The sequence below is a fragment of the Chlorocebus sabaeus genome, chromosome 10, assembly GCF_047675955.1.
Source record: "Chlorocebus sabaeus isolate Y175 chromosome 10, mChlSab1.0.hap1, whole genome shotgun sequence".
In the NCBI taxonomy this organism is placed as follows: domain Eukaryota; kingdom Metazoa; phylum Chordata; class Mammalia; order Primates; family Cercopithecidae; genus Chlorocebus; species Chlorocebus sabaeus.
Window position 1 is genome coordinate 43,639,994 of NC_132913.1, and position 18,033 is coordinate 43,658,026.

Genomic DNA, 18,033 nt, shown 5'->3' on the forward strand with positions numbered 1-18,033 from the left:
ATGTATTTCTTTCTCTTTTTTTTTTTCTTTTTGAGGCTGAGTCTCACTCTGTGGAGTGCAGTGGTGTGATCTCGACTCACTGCAACCTCCACCTCCTGGGTTCAAACGATTCTCCTGCCTCAGCCTCCCAAGTATTTCGGACTACAGGTGCGTGCCACTTGGCCAGGCTAATTTTTTGCATTTTTAGTACAGACAGGGTTTCACTGTGTTAGCCAGGATGGTCTCAATCTCCTGACCTCATCTTCAGCTCGCCTTGACCTCCCAAAGTGCTGGGATTACAGCCATAAGTCACCGCTCCTGGCCCATCAGATGTATTTCTGCCTATTTTGCATCTCTTAAAATATCAACTAGATAATGTTAAATAAAAGTGCCATAATTTCTCCTATTTTAGTTTCAGCTGCGTAATTTTACAATTTAAAAGGTTGGTCAATAGAAACTAACATGATATAAAACCAAAACTAATTTTATTTCATTTAGCATCTATTGATCATACTTTGAGCTGTTTAAATCCATTTTGCTTCAACCTCCTATAAAGTCATTTACACATTGAAAATAGAAATTGATATATAAGAAGGAGATGCCTAGAGAACTACTAAGACATCATTTAGAGCTCGTTTTTTTCTCATTACATCTCCTGGAATGTTAGTGAATGAGTTTTATATGCCACAGGATGCTAGAAAGAATTTGAGATACAAGGCTCCTTGCTGCGTATTCACTGTAAAAGCAGTGAAGCCCAAATAATGCTCCAAAAAACAAATGGATGGGACATGTATTTTTCATGGAATGTTTTTTCCTTGTTGAATCTACTCACAGTTTCTTTATTGACAGCCTACAGAAAAGTTTATTCACAGTTAATGTGCATGCAAATCATCCAGGAAACTTCTTAAACTGCGGATTCTATATAGTAGGTCTGTGGTAAGGTCTGAGATTCTACTTTTCTTTTTTTTTTTTGAGACGGAGTCTTGCTCTGTCGCCCAGGCTGGAGTGCAGTAGCCGGATCTCAGCTCACTGCAAGCTCCGCCTCCCGGGTTCACGCCATTCTCCTGCCTCAGCCTCCCGAGTAGCTGGGACTACAGGCGCCCGCCACCTCGCCCGGCTAGTTTCTTGTATTTTTTAGTACAGACGGGGTTTCACCGGGTTAGCCAGGATGGTCTCGATCTCCTGACCTCGTGATCCGCCCCTCTCGGCCTCCCAAAGTGCTGGGATTACAGGCTTGAGCCCCCGCGCCCGGCCAAGATTCTACTTTTCAAATAAGTTCCCAGGTGAAGCTTTTATCACTGATACAGGAACCACCCTTTGAGTAGCAAAGATCTAGAATAGGTTGTTCAATATGTGTTGTCTGAGGACTACCCACATCTGAATTAGCTGAGGTGCTCATTAGAATGCAGATCCTCTGTCCCTAAACTGTTTTTACAGAATTGAAATCTGTGTACATACCCTTTACTCCTGTGAATAAGTATTTTATATAATCATTGCAGGTTATTTTCCCATACACTAAATTAAAAACAATGACAACTTTGCATTAAGTAGCCTGCAGTTCTGTACTCTTCCTGGGGGCAGAAAGACGTTGAGTAGGTATTAGAAGAGTAGGATAAAAGGTAATAGTTGTTAGCCTTACTTGAAAATTCTGTCTGGTATGTGGATCACGGAAATGTGTATGTTAACATTTTAGGTGCTCCAGCTCTTTAGAGTCTGCTAAAGAGTTGAATGGAAAAAAAAAAAAAAAAAAAATCCCCAACCCTTATCCTTCAATCTTTTATCTTAGATTGTCCCCACAGTTCTCTTTTGAAACTTCTCATCTTTATACTCTACTAACCCAAAATGCGTCTTGCCTTAGAGTATGATGTCAGATCAACTTGAAGGCAAAGAACTTCTTCCTGTTGATGTTTTTCCCTCATTTTTCTTTCTGCCTCTCTTCTGCGTATTCTTCAATACCCAGCTCTGGTATCCCCCTCTCCTGATTTTCCTTAAGAATGCTAAAAAGTGTTAAAAAGTATTTAAGTCAGGTGCAGGGGCTCATATCTGTAATCCCAGCACTTCGGTAGACTGAAGAGGGAGGAAGGCTTGAGCCCAGCAGTTCAAGACCAGCCTGGGCAACATAGTGAGAACCCATCTCTACAATAACAATAAAAAATTAGCCAGGCATGGTGACATGCCTGTGGTCCCAGCTGCTTGGGAGGTGGAGGTGGGAGGATTGCTTGAGCACAGGAGTTTGAGTTTATAGTTAGCTATGATTGGGCCACTGCACTCTAGCCTGGATGACAGAGTGAGAAAAGTGTTTAAAATGTTCATCAACTTTGACTCAATTTCACTTAAAGGATATATCCTTAAGAATCAATTTGACAAGTTATCATTTTATAGTTCATAAGTGTGATGACTGGGTTTTTATGCTCTTGTGTGTGATGCGCCTCCCTCAAACCTTGTCATGATGTTGGCACATTACCCATCTGATGTTAAAAAATAATCAATTGGACAAGGAAACAAAGATATTCAAAGTAATGTTATCTATAATACAGATTGGAAACTATCTTTGTAGGTTCTTGAATAGGCAGTAAGCAGAATAAATTAGCATATACCTTTTCATTAACATACTATGCAGGCAGGCTGGATGCGGGGACTCACGCCTATAATCCCAGCACTTTGGGAGGCCGAGGTGGCCAGATCATGAGGTCAGGAGATTGAGACCATCCTGGCTAACACAGTGAAACCCCATCTCTACTAAAAAAACAAAAAAAATTAGCCAGGCGTGGTGACAGGCACCTATTGTCCCAGCTACTCAGGAGGCTGAGGCAGGAGAATCCCACTTGAACCTGGGAGGCGGACCTGCAGTGAGCCGAGATTGTACCACTGCACTCCAGCCTGGGCTACAGAGTGAGATTCTGTCTAAAAACAAACAAACAAACAAAAAAACTACGCAGGCAGTAAAAACAAAGATATAGATTCACATTTCTTGTCACTGAATGGTGTTGTCAATATTTTGTTGAAAGAGGATTTACAGGGCATTACATTAATAATAATTCTAATATTAAAAATAAATGCCATATTTAGTTCACTGATGTGGTCTAAGTGCTTAGAATGGAAAGCTCAATAAATATTTGCTAGGTGAATGAATATGTGGAGTGCTTTATATGCCCCAGGTATTGTTGTAAGAACTGTACTTTTATCTTCTAATTTATCTTTACAGTACTCCACGGAGGTAGGTCCCATTACCCATATACTATAGATGAGGAAACTGATGCTCAGAGAGATTAAGCAGGTTGCCTAAGATCATAAAGGTAGTAAGTGACAAGACTTGGTTTTGAATGATCTGATTCAAAGCCCATGTTTTCACATATTTTTGTTTTCTCTTATTTTTATATAAATTGTATATAAAATGTCTATAGCAAGTTATTAGGTTGGTGCAAAAGTAATTGCAGTTTTTGCCGTTAAAAGTAATAACACTGGTTAATTGTGGCCCAAGCGGTCAGATTACAGGGGCTGGGTTTCTTTTTTCCTCTTTTTTATATATGTTTTCATGTTTCCAAAATGAACATGAGTTCTTTCTGTAATAAAATACCTATATTAAAAAGAACATTTTTGGTTAGTTTCACCACCAGTGACAAAAAGGCGTTTATGGGATTTTTCTTTCTGGAAAGAATGAATCATTCCCTTGCCATGCTATCTCAAAACACTGTTCCACATCTATTTTCTGCTCTTTTTACTCGCTTATGGTAATGATTGTTTCAATGCTGTTCTCTACAACTTGACTAAGTTGGAGAATGTATTTTATTTATCTTTGTATTTTTAGGGCTAATACAATGCCTGGAGCATCAGAAATCTATATCCAAAGAGATTTATTTAATTGAAAAAGAATCTTAAAATAGTAAAATCAGTGTTTGTCATTCCATTTTTCTTTGCTCCATTCCTTGTGCAGTAAAATATTATGTGTTTGTTCCCAGGTTCTGCCAAGGCAGAGCCGATCTCTGCTGCCCTTTATCTCCTACCGCTAAGAGCAGTAGCCAGTAAGTGTAAAAAATCAAAACAAAGCACTTTCCTATCTCCCCAATGGAGTAAAAGCAGTGAAGCCCAAATAATGCTTAGTTACCAAAAGCCACGCCAGGTGGCTAATCGAAAGGGTATTGATTTTAGCCAGTAAATAGCCGTTAATATAGTTGGAACCTGGGTTGAATATGCAGCTTGGTAATTAGCTAATAAAGCAAACAAGGGCAGGAGAGAACGTGGCGCAGTTGGATAAGCAGCAGCCCATCATCCAGGAAGCTCGCCTAAGTCTAATACCTTCTCATACGAAGGACTCAGGTTACCTTCAGGACTTTCCAGCCATTAAATAAGGATTAAAAAAAAAAAAAAAAAAACGAGAATATGAGATACAACTAAAAGCAGTTGTAAATGTTTTGCAAATATTACATGCAATAGTAATGTTTCCTGAAGACAGATGTTGCAATTTAATAATCTTAAGTGAGGAAGTTTAATAACTATTTTAGATCATCGGGATAATGTTTAGTTGTTCTAGGATAATTATTAAACAATTCTCAGTTTGTTAAATCATCTGATATTCCAAACAAATCCATACCTTGGTTACTTCTCATATTATCCTGCAACAGCTCAAGGACACGGTAAAGTGGTAGAGACCAGTCAGCAAAAGAGAGAAAGGAAGAAGAAAATCAGGGATAAAGGGTCAGAGAGCTAAGGAAACAGATTAAAATCAAAGGACTTAGATCAGAGATGGTAAATTTGAAGACTAGATGTGAGCTTTAGCATCCAAATGCATTATAACAGACCTGCACTATTTTTTGTTCTTGTTTTGTTGCCTTTTTAAGGTTTGACTGCTAATAATTTCTTAAAGTCAAAAAAGTATCTTACACTAAAATCCCAGATTTCCAGTTTATTTTGAAAATTCAGAGTGTTTAGTAACACTGGGCTTAATTCTTCCATGACAACAATTGACAAAAGCTTTGTACAGGCTGCTACTTTTATTTACGCTAAAAATTTTGATTATGAACATCTTAAAGCTTATTGTAAATTAGAAAGAAAAATATCTATTCATCTACCTCTAAATTCAATAACTTAATACATTGCTATATTTATTAAGAACAGTTTCCTATATAACGCTAGTATGAACACACTGAAAACAAAACCTGTAATTTCCTAATGCCATGTTTACTCAGTTCATATTCAAATTTCCTCATTGTTCCTAAAATGTCATTTATATTCATTTTATTATTTTTTGTTTGTTTGCTTTTCTGAATACTGGCTCTTGCCTGTCACTCAGTCTGGAGTGCAGTGGTGTAATCCTGCCTCACTATAACCTCAAGCTCCTGGGCTAAAGTGATCCTCCAGCCTCAGCCTCCTGCGGAGCTGGGATTACAGGTGCATACCACCAGAACTGGCTAATTTTTTTTATTTTACTTTTTGTAGAGACAGAGTCTCACTGTGTTGCTCAGGATCTTCTTGCTTTGATCTCCCAAAGTGCTGGGATGATAGGAATGAGCCACCATGCCTGACCTGCATTTATCTTCTTTTCAAGCCATTATTCAATTAAAACACATGCTCTGTATTTGATTATGTCACTTAAGTCACTTTTACTTCAGATCAGACCCTCTCTCCCTTTTCTTTTCTTCTGTGACAATGTCATTGAAGAGGAATCAGTTGTCTTGTTGACTAGAATTTATACCTAAGGGGTTAACTCAGGTTAAGTATTTGGGGCAAAAATCATCTAGAAGTGATGGTGCAGACTAGAGATTACATCCCATAAAGAGGTGGGTACTTTCTGGTTTTCCTAGTTAGTCACAAAAGGTTTGATACCAGGTTAAGGTCAAGAGCCAACCCCTGTGGATGTGGCATGCTTTCTCCAATTTGCCACAGACCCCACTACTGCTTATTTGTTTTACCATAGCCTGATGAACTCACTTTACCTTACCTGTGAGGCATATGTGAAATCTGACCTAACATATATCACATACTCAGTCTGGGTGTGTAATAAAAGCATATACTCCTTGTATTAGTTTGTTTTCATACTACTGTAAAGAACTGCCCGAGTCTGGGTACCTTATAAAGGAAAGAGGTTTAATTGACTCACTGTTCAGCATGGCCAGGGAGGCCTCAGGAAACTTACAATCCCGGCAGAAGGTGAACGGGAAGCAAGACACCTTCTTCACAAGGCAGCAGGAAGAAGTGCCCATCAAAGAGGGAAATGCGCTTTATAAAACTATCAGATCTCATGAGAACTCACTCACTGTCATGAGAACAGCATGGGGGGAACTGCCCGCACGATTCAATTACCTTCACCTGGTCTCTCCCTTAACACATGGGAATTATAATTCAAAATGAGATTTGGGTAGGGATATAAAGCTTAACCATATCACTCCTGTATCCCTTAGACAATAGAATAGTGCCTGGTACACAAGTGGTGCTCAATAAGTACTCATTGAATGACTGATGTTAGAAACATCTAAATTAGACACACCTGGAAGGAAATAGGATGTGAGGAAGATTTTGCAACCCATGTTCCTGAACTACATGTAGCCCAGAGAAGCCTTTTGTCCTTATATAGAGAGAACAAAGTGGAGAGGCTGCCAGCTCTAGGGAATGGTTTTTTTCTTTGAACTGGAAAGAAAGGTACGATCTCAGTGGATACATTTAAAAAAAAAAAAAGAGGAAGAATAAATGTAAGATTCTGTGGCAGTCAAAGGTTTTTGTTATGAAGGGCCTGATGCAGATTGGGCTTTCTAGAGCAGATAGTGAGATGGAATATGACATGCAGGTGATTTATGAGGATTAATACATCTAAAACGAAGAGGGCAGAAGCAGAATCGGGCAGAGGGAGAAATTGGATTGTGATGCAGTCTCAATCTACCCCTGAGGGAGTTCTAGAGCATATAAGGCCCATCAGAGTTATTTTCCAATTATCTGGCTGAGTCTCATACCCCAGCCTCATTCAGTCACAGGATAAGAACTAACTCAGCAAAGGAATGACCTTGACTGAGGCAGCTTTCAGCGGTCCAGACAAATTCTGAAGGAGCTGGCCACTGAAAACCACTTACTGAAGATGCTTCCAGGAGCTGGAGAAATAAGTTCTGCTTGAAAGAGGAACTGAGTGGTATAGCTATCTGTTTGCCTTGGAACCCACATTTAAAATTCTGCTCTTATCTCTAAATGAGGCTGTGGAAATAGTTACTGAAGTATTCTTTTTTTTTTTTTTTTTTTTTGAGACGGAGTCTCGCTGTCTCCCAGGCTGGAGTGCAGTGGCCGGATCTCAGCTCACTGCAAGCTCCCCCTCCCGGGTTTACGCCATTCTCCTGCCTCAGCCTCCCGAGTAGCTGGGACTACAGGCACCCGCCACCTCGCCCGGCTAATTTTTTGTATTTTTAGTAGAGACGGGGTTTCACCGTGTTCGCCAGGATGGTCTCGATCTCCTGACCTCGTGATCCGCCCGTCTCGGCCTCCCAAAGTGCTGGGATTACAGGCTTGAGCCACCGCGCCCGGCCGAAGTATTCTTTTGCTAAGAATTAGTTGACTAATTGTAAACATTCAAATTATACTATAATTTTTTTCAACTTTGTTTTAGTATTTCTTTAATTGTTAGGAGTCTCAAAAAGTAAAAAATAAAACGGTCCAGGCATCTCTCAAATTTTACAAGACTCTGGTATTGCTTGAATGTCCCACAGGATACAAAATTGAGCCCATTTACATGGTTGTAAATTGCTTTGGCATTCTGAATTAAAAACATCCTACAAATGTCAATGATGTACTGAAGATCTAGCTCTGGAAAGATAGATTGGCATTAGTGCCAAAGGGAAATAAATGGAGAAAGCTGTATTAGTTTCCTATTGCTGTTATAACAAATTGCCACAAACTTGGTTGTTAAAGCAACGGAAATTTATTGGCTGACAGTTCTGGAGGCCTGAAGTTGAAAATCAGCATCACTAGACTGAAATCAAGGGGTCAGCAGGGCTGCACTCCTTCTGGAGACTCTAGGGAGAATCCATTCTATGTTTCTTCCAGTTTCTGGTGGCTGCAGGCCTTTCTTGGCTTGCGTTTGCATTACTACAGTCTCTGTATTCATGGTCACTGTGTCTTCTATTCTGCTGTGTGCATACCTATTACTTTTGTCTTTTAAGGATATGTATGATTGCATTTAGGGCCCACACCCATAATTCAGAGTAATCTCTCCATTTCAAGATACTTAGTCATATCTACAACTCTCCCCCTCTCCCCACTGCTGGGCCCAATAAGGTAAGATTGACAGGTTCCACGGATCAGAATATGAATAACTTTGGGGAGGCCATTATTCAGTCTACCACAGTGTAGCTTCTCAGTCTTTGCTTTAGCTCTCATTAGGCTGCAGACTATTTGCTTTCTACCTACTGCAACGGCAGGAACCAAAAGGACACCCTATGTAAAGTGAAAGGATACCCTATATCCAGGGTGGGCCTCATGATGAAAAAACTAGAATTTCAACCTCCAGCACTTTGAGACCCACTTTAGGAAGGCCACGTTTGTGAGGGCAGGACATTTGCTGTATTTCAATACTATCAGAGGACCAGGTTGACAGTGAAGAACACAATAAAAATTGCCTTGTACCACATTTGACTATTGAAAGATTTTTTTTAGAATACACATTACTCTAGATTTACTAGAAAAAAAAGTTTCTAGATGCCCTGACACCAGTTTCTAGCTATTTCTCACATGTCAAGTTATCTCATTCTCAGAAACTTAGGCTAAGAGTTAGGCAGGAAGGGAACAGGATTATTTATTTACAGCGTGGTCTAGAGAATTTTAAAATAATAGACTTTCCATTAAATTGTAAAATTTCTCCTTGATGGATGTTACATTTAACCATTCTCTCCTTTTACTTTATGCCTCCCTAAAGAGCTCTTTCAAAAATGAACTTTAATTTGTAACTGAAGGATAACAGAACAAAGATTCTCTGCTTTCCTGTCTTCCATTTTCAGGCTTTATATGATGATTTTGCTGATAGAGGAGGAATGAAGGAGATTTGCTTTTCAGGCCAAGAAACAGCACCTGTTACCCTCTGGTCTATGCTCCCTGTGTGTAAAACATTTTCCTCTTGGCTTAGCAGAAATTAGGCCAATGCCTACATGTTTCAAGGCTAAGATACAACATCCTCACTTTAGAGCTAATCATGTACAGACATAAATCCTGTCTGTCGGTATTGTTGTGCTGTTTTTGCTATTCAAATTCATTCATTTTCTTTTTTTTAAATTGTGTTATAACATTATAAACAGTGGTCAAGTTTATTTTAAGCATTTACTGCTGAGATTTAAGCCATTTCCAGGTTATATAAAATGTATTCAAATTTGGGACTGACAAATCTCCAGTTTCTTGGGTTATTTACCGTTGGTTCAGTTACCTCTTTCACTAGGATGATAACTAAGCTTTACTCTGAAAAGCTCAATTCTTTATTTTGTTTCAGTTCCCACATCAGAACTTAATACTTATTCATGTTCTCTGCATGAGTTTCTTGGGACATTTCTGCTTACCCACACTTTCTTGCTGTTATTAAATAGGAGTCTATGTTCCAGAGACAACATTACTGAGTGTACATCATCAACATTTATAAAAGCTTGTTTTCAGTGCTGTCCTGTCCCAGGGATAAAGTGGATTCCTCTTTAGGGAAGGAATACATATTTCCTTTACCTCAGGACCTTTAAATCTAAGTTTCTTGGTGCCACTTTATATTGATGCTTTAGACATTTATTTCAAGAATACATTCCCAGTTTTTATAAAGCAGAAATAAAACATAAAGTACCCATTAAAAAATATATGTAGTATTTTTATTTCATCTTTTCAAGGATCATATATTTTCACTTCATTCTTGATCCTAACTCTTTGAGAATCACTGACATGGAAAGATTTTCTGTTGGATATTTTTAGATGTCTATAACTCTGCTGTTAAGAATTCATGTATCAAGTAGGTGGAGATCTACCAAATGAGTGTTCTTTTCTTAAGCTCCCAAAGTGATTGGTCTGATCCTGCTCAAGGATTTAAGATTTTCTTGGACAGCAATGTTAATCTTTTAGATACTCTATGTTAGTTTTGTTTATTGGTAAGTAGTAAACTTGTAGTCTTTAATTTTTGGTTAATTTCTTACTGTTTGCAACTATTGTTAACAATGGATATGATTATGTTAGATGCATATATAACATAACTTTCTAATTCATGTAAACTACTTAAACTGTACCCAAATTAAAGAATATAATAAAAAAATATGTGAACATGCAAAGCTTCAGAACAAAGTGTTTTGTCAGGATATGCTTGTGGTTTAGGGAAGAGAACTGACATTGGTAATAGTTCTATTGGCAACTTATATACCAGGCATTTTACATATATTATCCCACTCAATCCCGGTTTGGCCATCTGCTAGGTGTGTTGTCTTCAGCATATTACTTAACAATTTTTTACCTTAATTTCCCCATTTGGTGGAATGAAACAAAAGAAAAAAACCCAGAAAAATGAAATACTTGCATAGTTATGCTGAGGATTAAAGATTACATCACTTTGTGAAGAGTAGTGCCTGAGATAAAGTAAACACTATATGAATGTTTGATATTAACATCCTTCACTGATAAGGATACTGATGTTTTGGAAAGCTAGAGGACAAGACCATGATTGAAGAACTTGTAAGAGATGACTTGAGCTCTATACCAAGCAGTTTCTCATTTTAGTCTTGGCTCCGTGTTTAGCTAATATTGTAATACTGCTGAGCTTTGGTTTCGTTTTTTAGAAACTGAAAGTGTGGGGTTAACATGTATAGCCCTGTTCAATTCTAGTATTCCATACATTTTACTTCGAGCTTTGGTAACTGATGAACACCTACCTGGCTATGGGGAAAATTTGTTTTTCTCTAGAAATGGACAAAGACTAAAACAGTTGGCTCTAGACATGTGGTGGTCATTAAAAGTACATGGTAGACTCATCATTGGAAGGTGCCCACATGGTGGGAAAAGGTCAATCCCAGAAGCTGTGTTTAAGATATCTTAGTAGCAGGTAGCCTACTCTCCAAGTCTGGGAGGGAAAAAACTTCTTGCTCATTTTGTTACACTAGGATATAGGTGACAACCTAAATTCATCTGACAACACTACAAAAACAAGGTAAATGAATGGTGTACCAACTTAGGCTTCTGTAAGACACGAATGGGTGAAAAAGGAAAAGCATTTCAGATTTTTGTGGCCATATGAGGATGAAAACCCATGACTGTGCTTGAGTTTTCTTAGGCACAGGAGAAAGGATTTAGGTGGCACCAAAGTTATTTGACACCAGAAATCTGAAAGACAGTAAACATAGTTTCATTCCAAATGCTGAGTCATGTTTATGGGGAAGAAGAGAAACACTTAAGACTCTCATTTCCCTGAGGTCTTGGTCTTCACTAGATTGCCTTCTGCTGAAATAATTACTTCATGTTTTAAAATTTGGTTATGGTCATTGTTTCCTTTCTCATACCTCTACTTAGTCTTCCTACACTTTTAGTTTTAAATCAGTTTATTTGTTTCATTTGGTTTTAATACTATAAGCAAAAAAGAAGCAGTAGCAAGTGTTTGTTGAGAAGGCAAGGTTTTTGTTTTTTTTAATATTGTCTGTGGAGCTAGCATAGTAATTATTGAGAGCAATTCCGAGATTAATGATTATCTCCCACTTCCCCATGAAAGTATCTTAATAATGAAAAGAAAATGCTTAGGCATATAGGAAATTGTGTTCCTGTTAGATACTCTAATCAGCAATCAAACCCTTTCAGTGGAATTCTTGTTATGTTAGGAGCAAGACAGAGGGCTAGAGATAGGGAGGCAGAAAGCTACTTAGATACTCATAAAAAGAATTGTCAAAAAAGGCTTTAAAGTGCTATGTATTAGGCGAGAAAGAAAAATTTGTTTTTATATTTTAATCTCTTTAGAAAAGATTCATGGAATAAATAAGGCATAGTATTTTATTTTATAAGTGTCTGTGAAATCTTTTTATTTTCCTTTTCCTTTCAAGATAGAGTCTCGCCCTGTCGCCCAGGCTGGAGTGCAGTGGCGTGATCTCAGCTTACTGCAACCTCTGCCTCCCGGGTTCAAGCAATTCTCCCATCTCAGCCTCCCGAGTAGCTGGGACTACAGGCGTGTTCCACCAGACCTGGCTAGGTTTTGTATTTTTTAGTAGAGACGAGGTTTCACCATGTTGGCCAGGCTGGTCTTGAACTCCTGACCTCAGGTGATCCTCCTGGCTTGGCCTGCCAAAGTGCTGGGATTACAGGCGTGAGCTAACGTGCCCGGCCAGTGTCTGTAAAATCTTAAAATAATGATCATAAACCTCTACATTTTGAAATTAATGTTCATTAACATTTTTTTTTAATTTCCATTTTTTATTTTAGATTCAGGGGCTACATGTGCAGGTTTGTTTCAAGGGTAAATTGTGTGGTGCTGAGATTTGGGCTTCTATTGATTCCATCATCCACATACTGAATGTAGTACCCAATAGGAAGTTTTCAGCCCTGTCCCCCTCCCTCCTTTTGGATTCCCCAGTGCCTATTGTTCCCATCTTTATGTCTGAGTGAAACCATGATTTAGCTCACACTTACAAGTGAGAACATGTGATACTTGGTTTTCTGTTCCTACATTAGTTTGCTTAGGATAACAGCCTGCAGCTGCATCCATGTTGCTGCAGCTGCATCCATGTTGCTGCAAAGTGATTTTGTTCTTTTTTAGGGATGTGCATTTTTAAGAATTAACAACTTTGAAAATATGCTCTAAATAACTTATGCTCTAATTGCAAGTCAGCAATGTTTTATTGGAGAAAATTATCTACTATACAACAGTTTCCTATTTATTTTATTCAAGTCAATAGTTGAGATTAGATGTGTGTGAAGAGTGGGGGAGTGGAAACTATAGAGCAGAGGTACACGGTCTTGAAAAAGAAGATTCAGAGTAAATTGTGTGCTGATCAGGTGAAGCTTCCTTCCTTGTCTGTGTCCCTTGACCCCACTCCCATGCACACCTTTTTCCTTCTGCGTCCTTTCTGAATCCCACCAGATGCCAACATCCTTCTGCTGTCCTTTGGTTGCTCTGGGCCCCAAATTTGGCAAGAGGAATCATGTCCAATGCTCCTGATTTTTCTCTCTCTCCAACTATGCCCTACCTCCTATTCTCTACCTCCTCCTGTATCCAAATCAGACTCAGGGGCTGATGGTCATGGGTTATTGATATAAGAACTGAATCTTACATCAGTTCTTGGCTTGTTAGTTAAACCGCCTTTGCAAAATTATGACCTAGACAGTGAAAGAGATCTAACTTAACCGACTCCATCTTGCTTCTAACCTACAAACTGTCCTTGTTCATTCCTGGGCGTAGGCTGAACTAACTTTGGGAGAAACTTAGTTTACAGTTTATAGTTTTAACAAAGATGGTAACAGCCCTTTCCCAAAGCAGACCTCCCTCTTGTCTGGAGACTAGATTGCCTTTGTAGGACTAACAGCCACAAAAGATTAGAAACTATGGTTTAGGAGTCAGTCTGACCCTCCCTAAACTGCTTCTAAGATCAGTACTTGAGATATTTTGCAGACCCTGCACTTGACAGATAAGCTGGTACCACCTAGATCAATAAACTGACTCCTCTGATCTTGTGGCCCTCCACCCAGGAACTGACTTAGTGCAAAAAGACAGCTCCAACTCCCTATGATTTCATTCCGGACCAATCAGCACTCCTGGCTCATTGGCTTCCCCCAACCCACCAAGTTGTCCTTAAAAAAGCTGCTCCACGAATGCTCAGGAGTCTGATTTGAGTAATAATAAAACTGATCTCCTGCACAGCTGGCTTTGCGTGAATTACTCTTGCAATTCCCTTGTCTTGATGAATCGGCTCTGTCTAGGCAGCGGGCAAGATGAACTCCTCGGGTGGTTACACTAGCTAGCAGTGTGAGTAGGACTAGTGGGGAAAAAAATCAGGTGACATTGCATGGATTGGACCAGATCGCTTACCTAAGCATTCATTTCAAATCAAGAAACACATAAACATCAGTTATACTCAGGCACTATGCTAGGCACTAGAGTACAAAAGTGAGTAACTGATGGTCCCATTTCCCAAGCACTGAACTGATCTGGGACAATCAGTGGGAAAGAAATCCAGGACTGGCACCCAATTCAACCAGATTATTCCTTTTCTGGGTAACATGTTGCATTTCTAGATAAATGATTAGGGTTTGAAGAAAAAATGATAAAATATTGGTTTGATTTGTCAAACTAAAGAAAAAAGAACTGAGGCAACTTAATATAACCAGTCTCACAATGTTGCCCAGTTACAAGTAAGTTTTATTTATTTATTTTATTTATTTATTTTTGAGACGGAGTCTCACTCTGTCACCCAGGCTGGAGTTCAGTGGTGCCATATCAGCTCACTATAACCTTCGCCTCCCAGATTCAAGTGATTCTCCCGCCACAGCTTCCTGAGGAGCTGGGATTACAGGCATTCGCCACCATGCCCGGCTAATTTTTGTATTTTTAGTAGAGATGGGGTTTCACCATGTTGGTTGGGCTGTTCTCGAATTCCTGACCTCTTGATCTGCCCACATCATACTCCCAAAGTGCTGAGATTATAGGCGTGAGCCACCGCGCCCACCCGGCCACAATAAAGTTTTTAAAGGAAAAGAAGAGGTGGTTTCCAAGTTGTTTACCAATAATTTACATAAAAACAACATAAACTATTGATTGCCTATAGATTGTTCTTTGTATCACAAATTCCAGGAACATGAAGATATGGTTGGGCAGTCAGTCATGAACAAAATGCCTTTAAACAATCGCCCCTGAGCATGAGTGTAGGGGCACAACCTATGTCCCATACTCAAGTCTCTCTGGGCCTGATAAATTTTGCATACCTCACATTGCTCAAATGCTCTGAACTATTTTTCTTTTCTCAATTACAATTTCTTTTCTCTGGTTGCTCATTAGATTCAACTGGGGGGAGCTTTTAAACCATGGTTCTCAAACTTTAGTGTGCACCAGAACTACCTGAAGGGCTTGTAAAATCTGGGTAGCTCAGCCCCAGCCCCAGAGTCTATGAATCAGGTCACTGGAGTACAGTTTCTATCAAGTTCTCAGGTGATGCTGATGCTGCGGGCTCCAGTGACTACACTTTTAGACCCAGTTTTGAAATACAAGGACTTGCAGATCCCACGTCCAGACGGATTCATTGGACTTGGGGATGGAAATCTGGCATTTCACCCTTCCCCGCCCCCTCCCCCCAATTTTAATGTGTTCAAGGGTGAGAATCATTGCTCCTCTGTGGACTATGGATGGTTCCCTCAAGTTACTGAGTTTGAGACTTAATAAATAAATGCATTCCTCTGGGTCAACTATAGGAGTTCTGCGGTATTTAAGGACATTAAATGAGTACTTAACACTTTATTTAAAAAAATACACTGCGTTTTTGGTTCACACTAATTTTCTTCCTTCTTTTGGAAAGGCATTTCCGTCCATCTCCTGGATATTTTCCAATACCACGATAGAAAGGTTATTAGTACAGCACCCAGAGGTCTTCGGAGCAAAGCTCTTAAAGAAGTGGGTCCATTTGAGCCCCAACTCCGCCTTCCTTAGGTCCCCTTGGGCTTGTCTAGCCCTAGTAGTTCCAACAAGTGAGCTGGGCATGCTCAGTGGGCAGGGTCGTTTCTTTTTTGGGGGGGTTGGGGGGGTTGCAAGTGGGAAGCCTGCTGTTCAACTGCCGGGGCTCTCCGCCTCCCCCCACCTGTATGAGGCTGGGCCTGGGGAACCTGTGCTCAGCATTCCACCCCCTGGAGCTTGGGCTTGGGCTTGGTCTTCCCTGCGGGTCCCTGCGCTGACATTCAGGCGGGGAGCCAGGAGGCCTGGCGCGGCTTGAGCCCGCCGGGGGAGCCGGGCGAGAGTCTGGGTTCTGACGGCGGGGTCGCAGGGTCGCCCGCCTCCTGGACGCGTCTGTAGGCCTAGGGAAGCCAGCCGGCCGGGAGGTGCAGAGTAGGAGAAGCCAGATCCGGGGGCGAACAACGAGAAGTCGTCAGGTAAGCCAGCCCCGCCAGCCTGCCGGCCGGCGAGTGTCTCCCCTCCCCCAGGCAGATGGCCAGGGCGGCCCGCATGGGCGAGGGCACAGGAAATCGGACACCGCCACCGTCTTCCCCAGCCTGGCCTAGCTCAGGCTTTCCAGTCCGCCAGCCCGCTGGCAAGGCGGGGCGGAGGTCTGGAGTCCGGCACCACCGAGGCACAAAGCAGGAACTGCAGCCGCGGGCGAGGGCCCTTGCGTGTGGCGCTGCGCGACCCCACCCGGCGGCGGGAGCCGCGTCCCCGTCTAGTCACGTTCATTGGGCCGCGGAGACCTCCTCGCTCGCCGCCCGCTCTTCGCACCGCTTTTCCCTCCCACACTCCAGCCAACCCCGGCCCCGGTTCCTGCCCCCACTTCCGCGTTTCCCCGCTGGGCCGGAGGAGCCTGGGCCCGAGGTATCCGGGCTGGAGGTGGCGGCCTCGCCGCCCGGGTCAGCCCTCCGGGAGGGAGCAGGCGCGGGAGCTGGAGGAGGAAGTCGGGAAGAGGGAAGGCGGGGGCGCGGCCCGCCCGGCGCTCGAGTTACACCCGCCCAGCCCGCCTCGAGTGACAGCCCCGCGCGCCGCGCTGCTAGCACCCGGGCCGAGGCTCTGATTCCGGGGGGAGGCCGACTCCACCCTGGCTGGAGGAACTGGGTGCCCCTGCCCGCTGGCCCCTCGCGCGTGAGGATCTATCTCAGGTGTGTGCTTCCTGGGAGACCCCTTTCCCCGCCCTTAGGATTCTAGGGGGGAGTGGTCCCTTTCTGACCCGGGCGAGTGTTCAGGGACTCCAGTGTTGCGGTAGGTGGTGGCGGGAAACGGGAAAGATTTAGAATTTCTTCCCATCAGCAGAAGATGGACTCGCTTTTCTCTAGGGTTTCGTTGTTTATATTTTGGAGGCGGCAGTTGTAAAACAGTACAGTGGCAGGACTTTTGGGGCGAGGGTTGGTACCCCATTGAAAGTTTATGCAAACTTTTAGCTTGTAGACGGGGCTAGTCTGATAAGGATTGTTGCTCCCTTCCGAAGCAAGAGTGAGAACGAGTCTGGACGGGGGCTGAGGCTTCTTTGAGAAACTCAGCGCCTGGCGTGTGACTGTCCTAGGAGGAAATGGAAGGTGCACACTGATAACTTAAAGCAGCCTCCACTCCCCACGTAGTAACTTCTACCAGCAAAAATAGATTTGCAAAGAGTGCTTTGGCAGGAAGGTGTAGCTGGGTGAATGAAGTGCTGCTCTTAGCAGATGGTCTCTAGTCTGGCTTCCACCTTGTGCAGTGGAATATTCACTCTCAGAAGAGTTCCAGAGTAATTTACAAACACAAATTCTCACAAAGTGTTAGTGACATGGGCAACCCAAATCACACAACACATTATAAATATCATAGGAGGCAGCTATAGAAATAGCAGCTAGTCAACTTATACTTGTATAAATAGGTGAGGGGAGGAAGTTAGTAAGTGACAGGGAGTCTTTATTGCTAAAACAAAACTGTTAGTATTTTGCACGTGTTCCAAGTTTAAAGAGATGTGAAGTTTGTTTTTGGCGTGTGGAGGGTGTTGGCAGCTGTCACACTGGGCCCAGGCACTTCTTGGTAGCTACTGACCGACCACTCTAATCCCAGTCCTACAGTTCTTGCTGGCCAGCACATGACAGCAGGATGCCATTGCCCAATGGAGACCGTGTGCAGCCTGGGGAACCTTGTGATGTGGATGTTGAAACCCCCCTCTGTTTCCCACAGGGGCGTTATGTCAAATTACAACACTCCCGTGACTTTTACAAATCAACTCTTCAAATACAGCAATATTTTAATGAATAAATGGATAAATGTGGGGTTTTGGGTTTGAGAACCAACACTGGATTCATTGCAACAGTCCATTCTCATAGCTCACAGAGTCATTTTATTTTATAAAGAAATTCTAAGCAGCTTTAGAGCTCTGCTTCCTTCTCTCTCCCTTGTGATTCATTCAAAGATGCAATGGCTTGGTTCAGGAATTGACAAAAAGG

General features: G+C 41.8%; 1 protein-coding gene and 1 non-coding gene across 4 annotated transcripts in view; both read left to right on the forward strand.

Annotated features, from left to right (window-relative positions):
- The first annotated feature begins 2,349 nt into the window (after window positions 1-2,349).
- LOC119625541 (small nucleolar RNA U13) lies at window positions 2,350-2,453 on the forward strand. The gene has a single exon (XR_005241733.1). It is a non-coding gene; the product is annotated as a small nucleolar RNA U13 (small nucleolar RNA).
- A 13,200-nt stretch (window positions 2,454-15,653) lies between these two features.
- The window catches only part of GPD2 (glycerol-3-phosphate dehydrogenase 2), a 149,107-nt gene continuing 146,727 nt past the window's right edge, over window positions 15,654-18,033 (forward strand). The window contains exon 1 of one of the 3 annotated variants that reach the window (XM_007965003.3): window positions 15,654-16,020. The gene's annotated coding sequence lies outside the window, so the exon portion shown is untranslated. Of the gene's footprint in view, window positions 16,021-16,626; window positions 16,735-18,033 lie in introns of those variants that run through there. The other 2 variants (XM_007965002.3, XM_007965006.3) reach the window with 2 other exon arrangements.